The sequence below is a fragment of the Grammomys surdaster genome, unplaced genomic scaffold, assembly GCF_004785775.1.
Source record: "Grammomys surdaster isolate TR1022 unplaced genomic scaffold, NIH_TR_1.0 170, whole genome shotgun sequence".
NCBI lineage: Eukaryota > Metazoa > Chordata > Mammalia > Rodentia > Muridae > Grammomys > Grammomys surdaster.
Genome location: NW_021604618.1, coordinates 5,544,323 through 5,561,955, shown reverse-complemented (window position 1 = coordinate 5,561,955; position 17,633 = coordinate 5,544,323).

Below are 17,633 nucleotides of genomic sequence, written 5' to 3'. Positions count from 1 at the left end.
CTCCAGTCACCATCCCCCTTGCAGTCAGCCCTCAGACTACTCCTTATCCCCTTCCAACTTCCCCATCTCCAAGAGGACATCTCCACCCAGCACCTACACACCACCAGACCTCCCCACTCCCTGAGGCCTCAAGTCTCTTGAGGCTTAGGTGCAGAGGACATACAATTTTAAAGGAGAGTTGCCACAATCTTGAAGGGATGATGCTGTAAAGGGAGGATCGAATTATAAGTAGAAATCTTAGTCCCAGTGACCATTTAAACAGCCAGATGAAGGTAGTAAAGTCATTTCATTCATATGAAGGTTGGAATTGGGTTTCTCTTAGGTTAAGGTGTGTGTGTACAGAGGGTGGATATTGGTGTGTGTGTGTGTGTGTGTGTGTGTGTGTGTTGGTGGTGGTGTGGGTGGCCATCAAAATATATCATATTTTATAAGAAAGAGTCATTGGCTTGGAACTCACCAATTTTCCTATACTGGCTGGACAGTAATATCTAGGAATATGGTTGTCTCTGCCTCTTCTGTCCTGGAGTTTCAAGTAGATACTACCACACCTGGCTTTTTTATTTGGATTCTGGTCAAAACTCAGGTTATTATATTTGAAAGGCAAGTGCTTTCTTACCTAAGCTATTTCTCCAGTCCTGTCTCTAGATTATTTATGGAATTATAGATTTAATTATAAAGTTGTGTTACTAAGAAGGAATAACTTCACTCCCTCTATTTGTAAGAGGTTACCATATTGTCTAATTTTGGTACTAACACACAGATTCCATTGAAGAAAATTATGAGAATCTTAGTGTGCTATATTGTCATTTTCAGGAGGAAAATAAGAAAGGTTTTCTTTGTCTTTTGGTGTTTTAAATTGATAAAAAGATGTAAGAATTTTATGAATGAAGACAAAGTACAAGTTCTCTCCATCTTTGTCTCTTTTTTCCACAATGAGCTAATCTTTAAACAGGACTACAGATTTGTGTCTGAAATAGATCAGAAGGACTTGTATTCTGTACCCTTATTTATTCTGTGGACTATGTTTAAAAATAAGTCAAGGGCCCAAGAGGGGACGCCTCAATCCCACTTGGGAGGGAGAAGAAAGCAATCACAGGATGGGGGAGGAGGGAGGTATTTGGGTGAGAAAAGGGACAGGGAAGGGAAGAGGGAAACATGATCAGGTATTAGGGGAGAAATAGACTGAAGCCCTGAGGGCCAGCAGAAAGAATGGAAACAGGCAACCCCAGGAGGTAGGAGGTGGGGGGGGGTCTAGAATGTACCAGATACCTGGGAGATGAGAGACTGTCAGGATTCAAAGGGAGGAACCTTAGATGAAATGCTCTACAGTGGGGAGAGGGAACGTGAAGTGTAGACCTCCAGTAGAAAGACAGGGCATCAAGTGGAAGGATGGGGTTGCCATCCTACAGTCAAAAACTCTGACCTAGAATTGTTCCTGTCTGAAAGAACTGCAGGGTCAAAAATGGAGAAGAGCCTGAGGGAAAGGAGATCCAGAGACAAGCACAAATTGAGATTCAGTTCAGGGGGAGGCCCCAATGTCTGACACTATTACTAATGCTATGGTACACTTACAAACAGGGGTCTATCATGACCGCCCTCTGAAAGGCCTAACAAGCAGCTGAAAGGGTCAGATGTATATATTTACACCCAACCAGTGGACAGAAATTGGTGGTCCCTGTAGTTGAGTTAGGGAAAACCCGGAAGAAGCTGAGGTGGAGGGTGACCCTATAAGAAGACCAGCAGTTTCAACTAACCTAGACCCCTGGGATCTCTCAGACACTGAGCCACCAACCAGTCAGCATACACCAGCTGGTATTAGGGCCCAAACACATACACTGTAGAGGACCGTCGGGTCGGACTTAGTCATAGAAGATGCACCTAACATTCGAGAGACTTGGGACCCAGGGAGTGGGGCAGTCTGGTGGGGTTAGGGGGTGGGGACATACTTTTGGAGCCAGGGGAGGGAAAAGATAGCCCAGGAGAGGGATAAAATCTGGATTAAAGAATTAAAAAAAGAGAGAATAAGACAACTAAGAAGAAGTTTAGGTCTGTAATCTAGATACAATTTTATCCGTAGTTGTTGCTGTATATTTGTTAGTAACTGGCAATGTAGAAAAGGCATAAAAAGAATGGACATTCAAGGTATGCCAACCTTCGAAAGATTATTTCCACTCGAAAGAGAAATGTGAACCATTAGCAAGCACATTCCATAGAGAGCTTGAGAAGAGTAGGGGGATGTGCCCAAGGTGAAACTTCAAAAGGGATTGAAGTGCAGTGTGAAAAGCTTGGAGCAGACCATTAAAAACTGCTTCATGGTGATAAGAAGCTCTGCTTTGTGTTCTGAATGTGAGTAGGGAGAAGTGATACAAAAATAAAGAAAGGAGGCCTCTGAGAGTGGAAACATGCCCAACACTACAGAGACAGCCAGGGCTTCTTGATATTGAGATATACACCACTTCTAAAGTGATGGTGCTTTGAGTAGACTGTAGTGTAAAATGGGAACTGGGTTGGTGGCTCGGCTCTTGGGAGGTGTGCAGTGTGCAGGAGTTTTGAGCAGTGGTTGTTGACATTTAGAACCACTCAGAAAAAGCAAAGGATGTGAGTGGATGTGAACTGCTGAAACCAAGAGAGACTGAAGGGGGAAAGATGAAGTGGGGCATGGAAATATCTCCCCTAAAGGAAATGAGAAAGAAGAACCAAGCTATAGAAGGTTCTTGAGATGTCATGGAAATTCAAGGAAGTGTTTCAAGGAAAGAGTGATAAGTTGGACATTGGGAAGAGATACTGGGGGGAGAAAAACACAATTTATCACTGGTAACTTTTAGTAGAACAATGTCAACGTTGGATGTGTTTAGAAGTCAGTTTTCATAGTGTAAAGGAAGTTTTGGCTGATACACAAGCAGTGAAGTCCATGGTAAGAAATTCCACCTGTTATTAAACAGAGACTATTATTCAAGGAGGCAACACTGGTGAGGAAAAGAAAGATTTATGATTGGAGAGAGCTATTTTCACACTTATTGGTGGGCATGGGGATTCATGCTTTTCTTTATTTTTAATTTCTCTCCTTTAGCTTCCATCCATTGTTCAACTTAGAGTTATTATTGCTGGGATAAAATACCATGATCAAAAACATGTGGAGAGGACAGGGTTTGTTTGGCACATATATCCTGAGTTACAGCTCGTTGAGTGAAGCCAAGTCAGAAACTCTAACTGGATGGGAACCTAGAGGCAGAAGCTGATGCAGAGACCATGAACGAGTACTGCTTCCTGGCTTGTACCTCATGGTTTGTGTAGCCTGAGTTTTTATAGAATCCACGACCACCAGCCCAGGGATGACACCACTCTCAATTGCTGCTCCAAGCCCTATTACTCACCAATTAAGAAAATTTCCTACAGGTTTCCACACAGCCTAGTTTTATAGAGGCATTTTCTCAATTGATGTTTGCTCTCAGATGACTCTAGCTTGTGTCAAGATGACAAAACTATCCAACTCATTCATGTAGTATAGTGATAGGTAATTTCTTCTTTTCTTTCTATGAAGATTCTAAAGTAATTGAGCCAATCTGTTTATCTTTTAGATAAATGAATTGGTTCATGGAGGAAAACATCACTTCAGTCATGGAAATAAGGCTTCCCCTGGGACTTTATCTAGAGTTGTCATGGAAGGAGTGGTCTTGTATTCTTATATTGATCGTACTAAAAGTAACACGAAGTCATAGAGTCCTGTATGTAAATTAAAAGCTCAGAGAAAATGAAAGTTTAAACATGTATATAAGAAGATGAAGAAGGAAAGGAAAAATGAAAGAGGGGGGAAAGGAATACAGAGGGAAGAGAAAAAAAGGGAGAAGGCTGGCTGTTGACATGATTTGACCTTCATAAAAAGAGGTACTAAGGTGTGAAGCATAAAAAAACAGAGAGATTTGCCTGGGTAAAAGTTGTGTTTGTCATGTCCTTTTATGCTGGATAATATAGAAATATGAGAATGTCCAGAGTTAATTGATTCGGGAGAAACAAATGAAAAAAAAAAGGATACTAAATGGCTAAATTAAACGTTGGCAGTAGAGGAAAAAAATCAGCAATGATTTGACACATAATCATCATGTTTTATTGATTTTTTGGTAAATAGTAAATGAGAGAGAGAGAGACAGAGGAGAGAGAGAGGAAAAGCAGCAACTGATAGAGAAATCTTTGAACTGTATTACATACACCACATAGCACATACACACCACACATTTACACAGACTACACATCCACACACATTGTACCACACACACACAACACACCCACACATCCACAGACAAGCACACTACACACATACCACATGTATACCCCCACCTTACACACACTATACATACACAGCACACAACCCCCCATATATACACACATATATATATATATATATATGTGCACACAACCCCCCATATATATGTGTATATATATATATATCACACACTACACATACACACACAGGCATGTGCACTCACACCACACATACACCCACACCATTCACACAACACACATATACACACACCACGCTACACACACAAACACCACACATGTACACATGCATACTACACATGCATATACATAAGCATGCCCCTCCACACACATACCACACGTATGCCCACACCATACATACACTACACATATGCACACACACTACATACACACATAGTATCTATAAGCACACAGCTTAGATATACACATACATCACACACATACACACACACTACACATACACACACTACATACGCCTAGGCATGCACACACACACACCACACATACACAAACACCACACAAACACCACACATAAACTCACACCATATACACATCACACATATACACACAGTGCATATAGACACACAGCACACACACAAACATACCCCATACACACATACACCACACATAAACCTATACCAAACATCACACACACACATACACACACACAAGACCACAATGTACATATACCACATTTATACACATATACACACAGCACATATATACACACACTACACACAGACATAACACACACACACACACACACACCCCACATCTACCTTATTAGCACTGTCTCCTTCATCACTGCTGTTTGAAAACAGAGCTTAGATTAAATCATAATACAGGAGTTGAATATAATCTTTGATATCACTAATCAGACAAGTCATGATAATTAATTGTAAGCAAGGGTGCAGTGAAACCACTAAATGGGAGCATTCGCTGGGGGAAACAAGGATATACTTAGGGAAACTCAAAACTGCTGAGGCTATCTCTCCATCTATCTGATATCTGAGAGGACAGTAAAAGACTGAGAAGGCCTTGTCAGTTTTAAGGGACAGTATTTTTGGACAGTGGGAACAGCCTGGAAGTTAGAGGTTTACGTAGGAATTTTGATATGTGTTACAGGTGTATGTTGATAGGGAACTAAATGCCTTTTTGCTGAAGGGGACAGTTAAAGGATGTAATGGTTTTTCATGATAAACAGAAACTAGTTTCTTAGGAATGTTAAATTTAGGTTTTGTTTATCTGTAAGCCATTCTTCCATTTACCAAGGTCAGGGTCCAGCTTGAGCTGAGCCCAGACGTTCATTTATAACATTGGCAGTGGCACTAGGGGGCCCACTTTGGACCTAACATCAAGGCTGTCTGTACATGGCCCGTGTTATATCTGTATATTTTTTCTTTTTCCTTTTTTCCCTCTTATTCCTTCCTTATGAATATTTACATAGTTTTAGGCATGGGGATTACAAGTTTGAAAGAGATCGATATGGTCTCTCCTGTCACTGTGGTTTTAAAAAGCGACAGAGAGGATTAGGAAGGGACCAAATATTTCAGGAGCCTGAAGTCTTATATCTGTTTTACCAAGTGCAGAAATTTTATAAGAGCATTACTTATTGATAAGTTGTCAAGACAGAATCAGCAGTGCTTATTTTTATTGAAATTGGAAAGTTGATTATGTCCAACAAGCTTGACAATTTATGTGGATAAACCTTGGGAGAGAAGTCAGTCTTTTAAAATAGTGTGCTCAGCCTTCCTGCATCCAGTTTTTTTTTATTTAACTGAAGATCAATAATTGTATTTCTGCATACTCCTTTTTTATTGCTAGATGATCCACCTGACAAGTGTTCATTAAGCAAAAGCTTATTTGTTGTCCTTGTTTTTGTTGTTGTTGTTATTGGTGGTGGTGATGGTGTGATGTGTGTGTATATGGGTGCGCGTGTGTGATGACTGTCTTTCTGTGGTGTGTGTGTGTGTTTGTGACAAGTGAAGGATATTAAATTATTTGCAATGATTTCTTTATCTTCTGGACAGGTTTTGGCACAGGGGAACCATTCAGTGTGTGAGGTGAGCTGGAAGGGACATTCGTTCCTGCAGAGGTTACACGAACAATTGCACTAAACTACAAACTAGCTGTGGGGATGCAATGGAATTTTCAAAAGGAAAATATTTCATGTACATTGCCTTGTCATGTTAAAGAATCTACTGCTCCCTGTAGGGTTTAAATTTTAACAATGGCTTCTGTGACAGGATATACTCACATTGCACAATATATTTAATTCAGCCTGTGCTTATATAACACCTAAAGCTAGTCTACTCAGGACTTTGGTTAAGTTGAAAACCTCCCTGTACCTCCTGATCACCTTTTGACCTTACTTGCTGTCTGGCTCCATTGTTGCTTCCTCACTAGGTGGGTTTTGAACATCACAATCATGCTCAGTAACTCTATCTGTTACCCTCAGTTGTTTGTCAGAAACATGTTATATTTATACCAGTCTAGGAAGAGCATGGGCTGGAACTCCCTTCTCTCTAGTCTGCCATTTTATTTATATCTCTGTATTATATATAGAATAAGAAGAAATAGAAAATAAGTATGTTTTATAAATTACATCAAGTTCTTTGTAAGCTCAATCAATGTCATAGTCATTGACGCTGGTTTTAATCTGTTAATAGAAAACTTCCCAGAAACTTGTCTTTAGTTTTACCTTCTCTGTCAGGATCGTAACTGTCATCTTGACAGAAACCTGCAGTCATTTGGGAAGATGGGGAACCTCAACTGAGAAATTGCTTTAATTAGAGTGTCCTAATAGCCATCCTATGGAATGTTTTCTTAGCTGTTAACTTACGGTGCTGCCCTTACACAGGTAGATCTAGGCTGTGTAAGAAGGTAGCGGAACAGGAACCTGGGAGAAAGCCAGTAAACCTGACTCTTCCATGGTTTTGCTTCATGCTCCTGCCGTGAGTTCCTCCTTGGTATACCTCGATGATGAACTGTAACCTGTAAGCCAAATAAACCATTTTCTCTTCAAGTTGCTTTTTGGTGTAGTGCTTATCACAGCAACAGAAACCAAGCTCGGACACCTTCCAATTATAACACACACTGCCTGAAGCTTTCCTTTTCGAAAACAAGCACCCAATTGTATTTCTCACAGATAAACTTCAGAAGTAAATGAGATAACTCACATGAAAGTGTTTTATGTATTTGTAGAATACATAAGTAAGCACAAAAATTATGACTACAAAATGAAATCTCTAGAACACTGATTTTCACATATGTTTTCTGTTAGATCTCAGAGTTACTGGAGTCATATTTACCATATAGAAATATGACTCCATTTTTGCTCATGAGTGAAATGATTCTAAGACACAGTGTTCTTTTGAACTTGTGGAGAGATATATGGGAAATGTTTAGTTAGTATGAATTTCAAAAGAAGAATACATAATCGTTGATCCTGTTGTAATTTCCTTTTGTGTGTAATGATTTTAATCTGTTTTTGAAGAATATGTTTTTATGGTGATTGTGTTTAGAGAATATGTGACTTGTGGCTATGAGGTAATCTTTTGTTACATAAAGAGCTTTGTCTTAGTATAAAAAGGCTAAGAGAAAAAATTAAGTTGTTGGAGTAAGCTTGTTGACACTTGCTCCATCCACCAAATGTGTGTATGTAAATGGCTGGAGCTTTGCCCACACTCTAAATGCATGTAAACATATGTATTTAAAGTGGTTGGAGCTTTGCCCACACTCCAAATACATGTATACATATGTAATTAAAGTGGCTGGAGCTTTGCTTGCTTCATCTACCAAGTATGTATGTGTGCCTGCCTCACATTGTCACTGACCCCATCTCCCTTCCTTAGATCACTGAACATATTGTTGGAGCTGGAATTCAACAGTCAAATATATGTAAAAATCTGCTGTAGTTATAGCATAACTATCACAACTTAGTGATTTAAAATATGTTTATTATCTCATAGTTTTATGTACCAGAATTTTAATAATACTCTCATCTTATTAAGTTCAAATAAAATAAATTATTTCTGGAGGCTCTTAAGGAAAAAAATTTTTTGTAATTTCCAATTTCTACAGCATATCCTTAGGTTAATTTATGACACAGTTAATTTATTATCAAACTCATCAATGTGAAAACTCTAATCCTTTTTCTATTATCCTAGTTTTCTATATCTGCTTGAACAAGAGTCATGAAAATTCTCTTATTTTAAGGACTCATTGGGTCCACTCCATAGTGCATAATGTTAAAAATTCTCTTGCCACAGAAGTTACCATGGTCATGGGTTCTAGGAATTAAACCATAGATATTATTTTGAAGACATTATTTCTCCCACAAAAAATTAAACTTTATCTTTACTTGAAATTGCTCATAACTATATTATGCTAATATATCCAGAAAATGTTAGGTCCTAACCATAGATTAAAAATCATTACTGTAAGCCCTAATATATTATAAAACTCTCATCCTTTATTTCCTTTTGAAAATGAAGTAAAATGCTTAATCTTGATTATCAACCTGGTGAGGATTATAATCCCCATAAAAACAAACCTCTAAATATGTCTTAAAGATTTTCTAAATTAGCTTAACTGTGGTCAAGAGTCACCCACAATGTAATGGTACCATCCCAAGGGGTTTCCTACACTGAGTAGAAGGGAGAAAGGGACCCAAGTGAGAGCACTCAAAGAGTTTTGCTTCCTGATTATAAAGGCAATGTGACAAACTGCCTCCATTTCTAGCATGCCTCAGATCCTGTTGCTTTGACTTTCCAGCCATGATGGTCTACACCTTTAAACTATGAGTTAATTAAATCCTTTCTTTGTTCTTGTCAGATACATGATCATGACAATGAGGAAAGTAACTACTGCATTACATTTCTCAAGGTTTATGTCTGTTCCATCTATTGTAGTTGGATGATTCAGAGTACATGGACTTGATGTGAAGTTTTAGAAAGTGGTCAGGTCCAATGAAAAGAGATCAAGAGTGGGGACAACACCTCAACAGATGTTCCCATCTATGGGAAGAATTTCTATATGGTTAAGTAGCATCTAAAGTGTGAGGAGATCCCAGTGGCATGCACACGTTTACATCATATACAGTGACTTGAAATATAGAGACAACGATCTATACAGATTTCTGAAATTTAATTACTATGGGCATCCAGAATGCACTCAAAGTGAATATCCTATCTGTCACAGAACTGTCTTGCAGAAGTAGCTATGAACTAAAAAGAACAGCAAGAAAGCTAAAAAATATATATCATTGTATCAGGAATCCTGAGACCCTCTTGGAGTTTTGTTATGTGCACTGAGCTCCCTGGATGATCTCACAGATAGAACCACCATAGTGATTCAGTAGTTTCTTATAAGTAGACAAGGAAGGCACATCCAACAGATTGCATATAATATGAAGTAAAGGAGTATAAGAATTTTGCACCTTCTTGTAAGGTACTAAGTTTATAGCTCACCCCTTAGGTTTTTCTTGGTCTCACTGAAGTAGCTGCTGTTAACTATTTGTCCTTGAACAAAACAAATATTTTCCCACCTCTGTGCATTGCCTTTGGCTGTTCTTGCTATTACAAAGTCCTTTCCCTCTCTCCCTCCATCTTCAAACCCCAGTTCAGTAAAGACCTTCTGACCTGACTGGATTTTTATCACTTATTCTTTCCTCTGAGTTCCAGTAGCATTCCAAATATAGCTAGACAGATATAGCCTTTGGAAGCATTGTCTACTCTTAAAGCCTAGCAATTACTAATGGTTGCTAATGATAAATTGAGGTCACTAAGAATACAGACAAACAAACAATTTAGTGCCTTGACTTGTGAATTCTCATATGCAGTATCGCCAGATTTAGCCAAAGGAGGTAGATTATAGTGTACTATAGTCATTTTAGAACTTGGGCACAGATACCACACTGATTTACCTGCTGTATCTTCTCTTTTAACAAATCTTCTCAGTATGTGGCATGCAATATGGGAGAAATTTCTTCTTCTGGGGTTAAGTCTAGTACTTTCAATATCTAAAGTGAACAGCAAACCTTTCCCCTATGCTTATCTTGTCTCTGAGGGTTTCTCAATTTGATACCTACTTCTGCTTTCAGCTCTAGAGTAGCCAGTTAGTGTGCAGTTACTGGAAGATGACATACTCTGTATGTGGTCTGGAAAATTGTCTCAATTAAAAGGCTGGAAGGAGAGAGAAGGACTTGGGAATTCCAGGAAAAATGAACTTGTATAAGTATCTGAAAGCACAGAGATCTGTAAGCCACAACCAGTTCCACAGCATGCAAGCAAACAAGTAAGCTGGCAAACAGTAAGCCATACAACTCCATTCCTTGGCTACCTGTGGAGCTAGCAATGATTCATTGTCTTCAAAGCATAGGAAGTAAATGAATTAGCAGAGGACTCACAAGATGCCAATTTCTTTTTTTATAAGAAACTTTCTTTCACAGCAGAGAAATGTGATATGGATGTAGTTTTGTCATCTCCAGAACATACTAAGTGTGTGACATTGGACAACTTTTATTTGATTTATGGCTCTCAAAGTTTTCAGTAAAACGAGAATTACAAATGGTATTTCAAATGGCATAGCATTGGCACTTTTGGTCCTACTGCTCTGCTTGAGAATGTTAAAATGCTCCTAGACCTCCCTTGGCTGGGCTTGACTTACATTATTTAAAACAATGAGCAACATGTTTCTATATACTTGAAGGAAGCTGCTACTGGGACAAACCCAGTCTATCTGAGACACTACCTGAAAAGCAATTGATATGCAAACAATAAGTTTCCTCAACTCTTCTTAAGCTCCTTGAACTTCAGATAAAGATTCAAGGTATAAATTTTTAAAATTAAATAGCCCATTATTTAAAAGTCAGTATGAACCACACCATGAAATGATAACATGAAATCTGATGAGGAATGCAAGATGCAGACTCACCACACCATCAAAGGGTAGAGTGTAATGTGAAGAGGAATGCATCAGGCTGACTCAATGCCATTATCAGTAGCATCAATACAGATGATATGGTGAAGGGAAGAACAAGACCTCAGGGCCTGTAAGATGAGTGTGTACCATCAAGGCGGTGACTTGAATTCAATCCCCAAGAGGAAGGAGGAACTCAACTTCTGCAGGTTGTACTCTGACCATCACACCTGAAACACGTCACCCATCCATTTTGAATAAGTAAATAATTGTTAAAAAAAAAAGAGGACTCTAGATTTTAGAGGATACTAGACATTGATTAAACAACTGAATCATCCATATAGTCATCTAAGCCAAGAAATAGCTTATTATCTTCAACCATTGTTTCTTATCCAATAAGCTTTATTAGGCTAAATGTTAGGCATTGAAGTTCTAATTAGATTATCTGGCCCTGTGGGGGTTAAGGCATTAATAAAATTATTTTTACAATTTTATATGTACTTGTTTGTCTTAAGTAATAGAATATTGTTAAAAAATAATGGATTTGATAGCAAAGAGTTATAGGCCATAGTGGAATGTAAAAGAGTTGTGAACTGAGATGGGTTATCAATAATCTTAAAATACTTTTTTTGTGGGAAGGGCTAAGTTTCTGTGCTTTTGCTTTTTGTTTTATGTCTGGGTAGTTCATGGTAATGCTGTCACTAAAAGTACAGCAAACAAAATATTCCAGGGCACTGAGAGCTGTAACTGCTGGTATTCCTGAAACATCAGGGTTTGTAATGTTAGGTAAGCTATCAATAGAAAAGGCTTCTGCTGTACTTAACACCAAACCATCAGCTTGGATTTTAGAAATGAAGGTTTAAAAATGTAATATACCAGCTCCAGATTTCAGTGTCAGCTACAGAGATCAATATCATTTGTTCACCACAGCAGGGACATTTGTTAAGAAATTACTCTTCCTCTGAGTCCCAAGGAGAGAATAAAGCTTCACATGCTGTCGTTATGCAGCAGATTTCTCCACTGATAGCAGCAAGCCCCTGCCAGGTCCAGATGAAATGTGTTGTTTGTCTGTGCTTGTGTTTGTATCTTGGAAGGGTGGGGCCAGTTCTCCTTTTTATTGAGCCCCACCTTCAAGGGTTTATCACAACTGACTTATTTATACTGGGGCAGAGCTTTCATGGAAAATAATTCAGTTGGGGACAGTACCTCAAATGTACAGCTAGAAAAGCGTGGTTGGCTGATGGAATGACCTGAAGGAAGCCAAGCTACAATGGTGAGTTGTGAGACCATCAGAAAGAAGCAGTCCTCAATGAGGATACACTGATTTCTGCCATAAGGCACCAAGGAGGGAAAACCATGATGGGGCTGGATAAAATATGGTAGCTATAAATCAAACACATGCAAACCTTTGCTGGAGAAGGTTGTATGTATTGAATATATGGAATCACAGTGAATAATAATCATACGTACACAATTACGAAAGGAGTTAAATTCCTATTGCTTATAAACATGACTGTTGAAATGTCTTGGCACAATATATTATTAATGTGCTTGTGCTCAAAATCTAATAGTTATATAGCACATAACATTATATATGGTATTATTTGACAATAATAAAAGACTTTCTGGTTTATATGTTTATTATACTATGCTTTTAATCAGTATTAAAGAGTTGTCAAATATAATTAAATGTATAATAATGTTTTAAATTATTCCCCACATATATCTAAGTTATGGGCAGAACACTTCCGTATCCTTCCTTCTTATGTAAATATGTAACTTTGATGCCTTAACACCAACAATGATGCTAATTGGAGATGGTCTTTGGGAATGTAATTAGAAATATATAAGGATGTATTATATGACTGCTTCCAGATTAAGACCTTATGAGAAAAGACAGTTCTCTATCCTTTTTTTTGTAAGCCTGTCAAGATTACGTCATGTGAAGATAGAAGATGGCAGCCTTTTTGGAAGTCAAAAAAGAAGCTACTAGAATGAAACCTACATCTCCAGACTCATGATTCCAGATTTTAGAGACTCTAGAATTGTGAGAAATACATTTGTGTTTTGAATCATCTAGCCCTTGATATTTGCTATGGCAGTCCAAGAATATTATCCAGCTTCATAATGTTGTTTTCCACATAAACTTTGTTGCAAATATTGAATATGTCTTCTTATAAACTTTGCTTTTTGTAACATTATAGTCAACATGATTTAACTATGAGTATTTATAGAGCTTAAAATGTATTTATTTGCCTCATAGATGTACTTTAGCATTTATAGGGTACTATAGTGGTGTATTCTAAAATTGAAGGAATTTATTCCTTGTTTTCTTACCAATAAAAATAGAAAATTTATTTTCCTACCAATAAAAGAAAACACAACTAGCTACTTTTTAATTACAAATATTATATTATTGTACATTTTCTTGAAAAGAAATAATTTATCTTTCTATGCTTACAATTTTACAGTTCTTTTGTACAGACTTTACCTTTTTCAAATATGGCTTCTCCCTCATGACCTATATAACTTCACTGCCAGGTACTGTAGGGCAGATTCACATTGAGTAACCTCTGTACCCTGTAGCTTTGTGTTTATGACACTGGATGAGTTGGCACTGAGGGCTATAAGAGGAATCTTCAAAGCCATTGTAGGTTGAGAAATCTAGCGATAAATATATACCTCTGAAATGAGATGTATTTGAAGTTCAAAATGTCCACCATACTATAGAAATCACCAAGGGAAGAGATGAGAGTAGTAAGAGAATAGTCTTAATGAAAATATTCTCACTTAATTTTTTTCCAGTATATAAGATCTTCCTTATCTTGATGATCATCTCTTTCATTGTTTTTTGATAGAGGGTTTTGACCTCTCTTTCATTCTGAAAACTTATGTTTCATAAACTTTGTATCTCTATGATTAGGTGCATATATGTATGTATATGTGTATATATGTGTATGTATATGATGTATATGTAATCATATTTTCAGATGGAATCATTATTCAGTTTCATTATTTATCGTGAAAAGCATATTTTATCTTTAGAAATCTGACTTATTTAATACAATCATAAAACCACGTTGGCTTACACACTTACTAAAGTGGTAATTGTTTTGATGCTACGTAAAATGAAGTATCATTTTTATTTATATGTTGTCAAAAATCATTATGACTAGAGAAAAAGAAATATCATATATTACCAAAATACGTACTGTATCATTAGAAATAAGTAGTCTTGTTTATAATTCAATTGCTATTTGGCTGTAGGTCAGTGAATGTAGGCTATTCATTGATGCTTATGAAGCATCAATGGTTTGGATGAGGCTTAAAAAATATCACAGTTGTAACTTAGAATCCCATTTTCTGTTAGAGGCGAGAAAGGAGATCATATTTAGTTTCTTCTTTTTAAATCTGTAATTCTGTTCCATTGCATCTTAAGAAGAGTTTCTGAATGAGAACTTGTTTGTATTCATCACCACGAAACATGTTACTTTTGACTGAGCAACAACTCTTGTTGCTCTCCAGGGTACCACATGGGTACAGGTGTGTCTTCAGCTTTGAAGTCTTATCTCATTGCCCATAATTTTTCACCTCTAGGTTGCTTTCCTGGGGAGGCGAATAGCCCCTGTCTCTGCTCTGTATCCTTCAGTTTATATACTACGGTCATGGCAGTTTTCATATGGCACAGTGATTATCTAATATCTTCAGAATATTAAATAGTGAAGTTTTAAGAAAATAAAGATTCTATATTATCTATCTTTGATTCTTTCATGTCAATATATGGTACAAGCTTTGTAGGCACTTTGAAAATTTAAATTTTAACATTTGACGTAGTAAGCTAAAGCTAGAGAATTTATTTGGAGAGTATGAAAAAATAACAAAACAAAATCTAAGCAAGAGTAATTGTGAGTTCTCATGTACAGTATTATGACTCCACCTTAGGATGGGGAAGTAGTTTCTACAGTTACATGTTTAAATATTACTATTAGTCAAATGAGATAATTGATATTCATTAAGTAATAATTAGTATATTATCTTTTATATATTTTATGTTAATATGTATTAATTGGTATAACATATAATTATATATAATCATATATTACATGTTTATATAACATATAAATAAAATATAAAATACAAAATATAACATATAATATGTAAAATATATATTTTGCTTTTATGTTCTACTTGATACAATTATTTTAATAATTTAAGCAGTTTTTATTTTAAGTGCCTCTACATAAAATAAAAATATATGTTTATACCAATAGCATAAAAGCCAGTTAATAACTAGAATTGTAATAAATTGTTTGGTTAAAATAGGATTTTATTTAATCTAGTGGAAGAAGGAATTCTGCCAAACTAATATCTTGATTAATAGTTATTATGTTTTTCAGGTGCCCATTAATATTCATAGAATAGAGTAGATGAATTTTTTTAATAATCTAAGGTGTTTCTACATGATTCATATTTTTTCCCTCAGGTCTGCAAGATGTATATATAAAATCAGGATCTTGAATTTAAAGAGATCAATGCATTCTGACTAACACATTGCACATGACAAAAATTAAGCTCTAAGAATGTAAGCAGGTTTTTTTTCTTTCATTAAACAAGAAGCTACATTGTAAAAGTCCTTGTATAGCGCTTTTTTTCCAAGGTCATTTCTACATATATCTACATCAGTTTTGGGCCCTACTTTTACTCAAAATACACTATAAGCAATAACTGTAAGGATGTGATGTTTGAAACTCTGAGAGAAAAAGACAAAGATATGTGTCAGCATTTGTGACCTTGGCTGTGCAGTGAGTTCTCAGATGTGACACAAAAAATGATACATACAGAAATACAAGCAGAAAAAGAAAAATGTAGATAAAATGTTCTTTGTAAACATTAAAATGCAAAACTAACCTACAGAATGGAGGAACAAATTTCTATAATAAAGTATCAGATGTGGAATTATCTTAAAAATACTTTTAGAATCCTATAATTCAAAAGTTAAAGGATAAGCAAGCAAACTAGAAGTAGGTAAGTGATTTGAGCAACCATTTCTCTAAAGAATATTTTTTAATTACAAATTTGCTAATAACAAATAATTACAAGAAATCTTCAACTTCTGTAGCCATTACAATATATAAATTGTACCTGTATGTCTCACAAGTTAAAAGAACAAAATTATATGGTTACACAAAACTTATTTCAAATGTTCATTTCAATAACATTTATGATATTCAAAATGTAGAAACAGCCCAAATGTCTATCAACTCATGAATAGAATATTATTTGGCAATAACAAGGAATAAAGTATTTATGTATGGTCAGATGAACTTGAAAAATCTAATGATATGGAGAGGCCCATCATCATATACACAAGTGTATGATTTTTCTCATATTTTCCTTTATATTGAAGGCAAGAGTTGGGAGTTGCAAACATGTATAAATGGAAAGCAAGGTTATTAGCTAATGGCAGGGAGTTTCTTGAATTTGATGAACATAATCGAAAACTAAACATTGATGTTTGCACAATCCTGGAGATGTGCTAAAATCACCAGAGCTTATGCTTTAAGAAGGTAAAAGTTCTTTCTCAAGATCATTATATAAAATGCTATCACAAGGTAAAGCTTATTATAGTTCCATTTTATATGTGAGAAAATTTAGGCATTTAACTAATTTTGGTATTTGAGTAAAATTCTCATTTAATATTAAGTAATACAGTAAAAATTTTAGTCAAGGCTATTCTACCCTAGTTTTTTCCTTAAAAGCTTGTTTTTTTTTTTTTGGTGTCTTATGGACAGCCATGGCTATATTAGCACTATAATTGATTGATTTGTGTGTGCATATGTGAGTGTGCATGTGTATGCATGCATGCGTGTGTGTGTGTGTGTGCTTGTGCTTGGTGGGGGTACAGTAAGGCACCTAGAACAACTTTCAGGAATTGTTTTCCTTCTACCACTGGTTCCAGAGATCTAACACATTGGTAGGCCTGTATGGCAAGCCCATTTACTGTCTGAGCATTCCTGCTGGCCTATATTATTACTACAAACTAATCATAGTTCTTTGAGGTAGGATATGCATAGTAAGTGGTATAGTGTAATTATAACAGACTCGTCTGTGGCCAGCATTAATTTATTTGTCAGGCTCTTCAACAGATAAAGCAACTTGGCAAGAAACACATCCTTTAACTCCACAGGAGAACGTCAATCAGGCTAATTCATCTCTTTTCTTTGAGCTGGCAGATATATCCACAGTTCGAAAATGTATTTGGTTACACATCACAACACAACCATGATTAAGTAAGTACACTGAAGTCAATAAAGAAAGTGAATTCTTGGCACTTCAGAATTATAGAACACTCACGAATAAGGAGAATTTACCATCTGTATAAATTTGCACACCTCACAACTTTACTACTTGGAGATATTTCTTTGTTCTGCTTC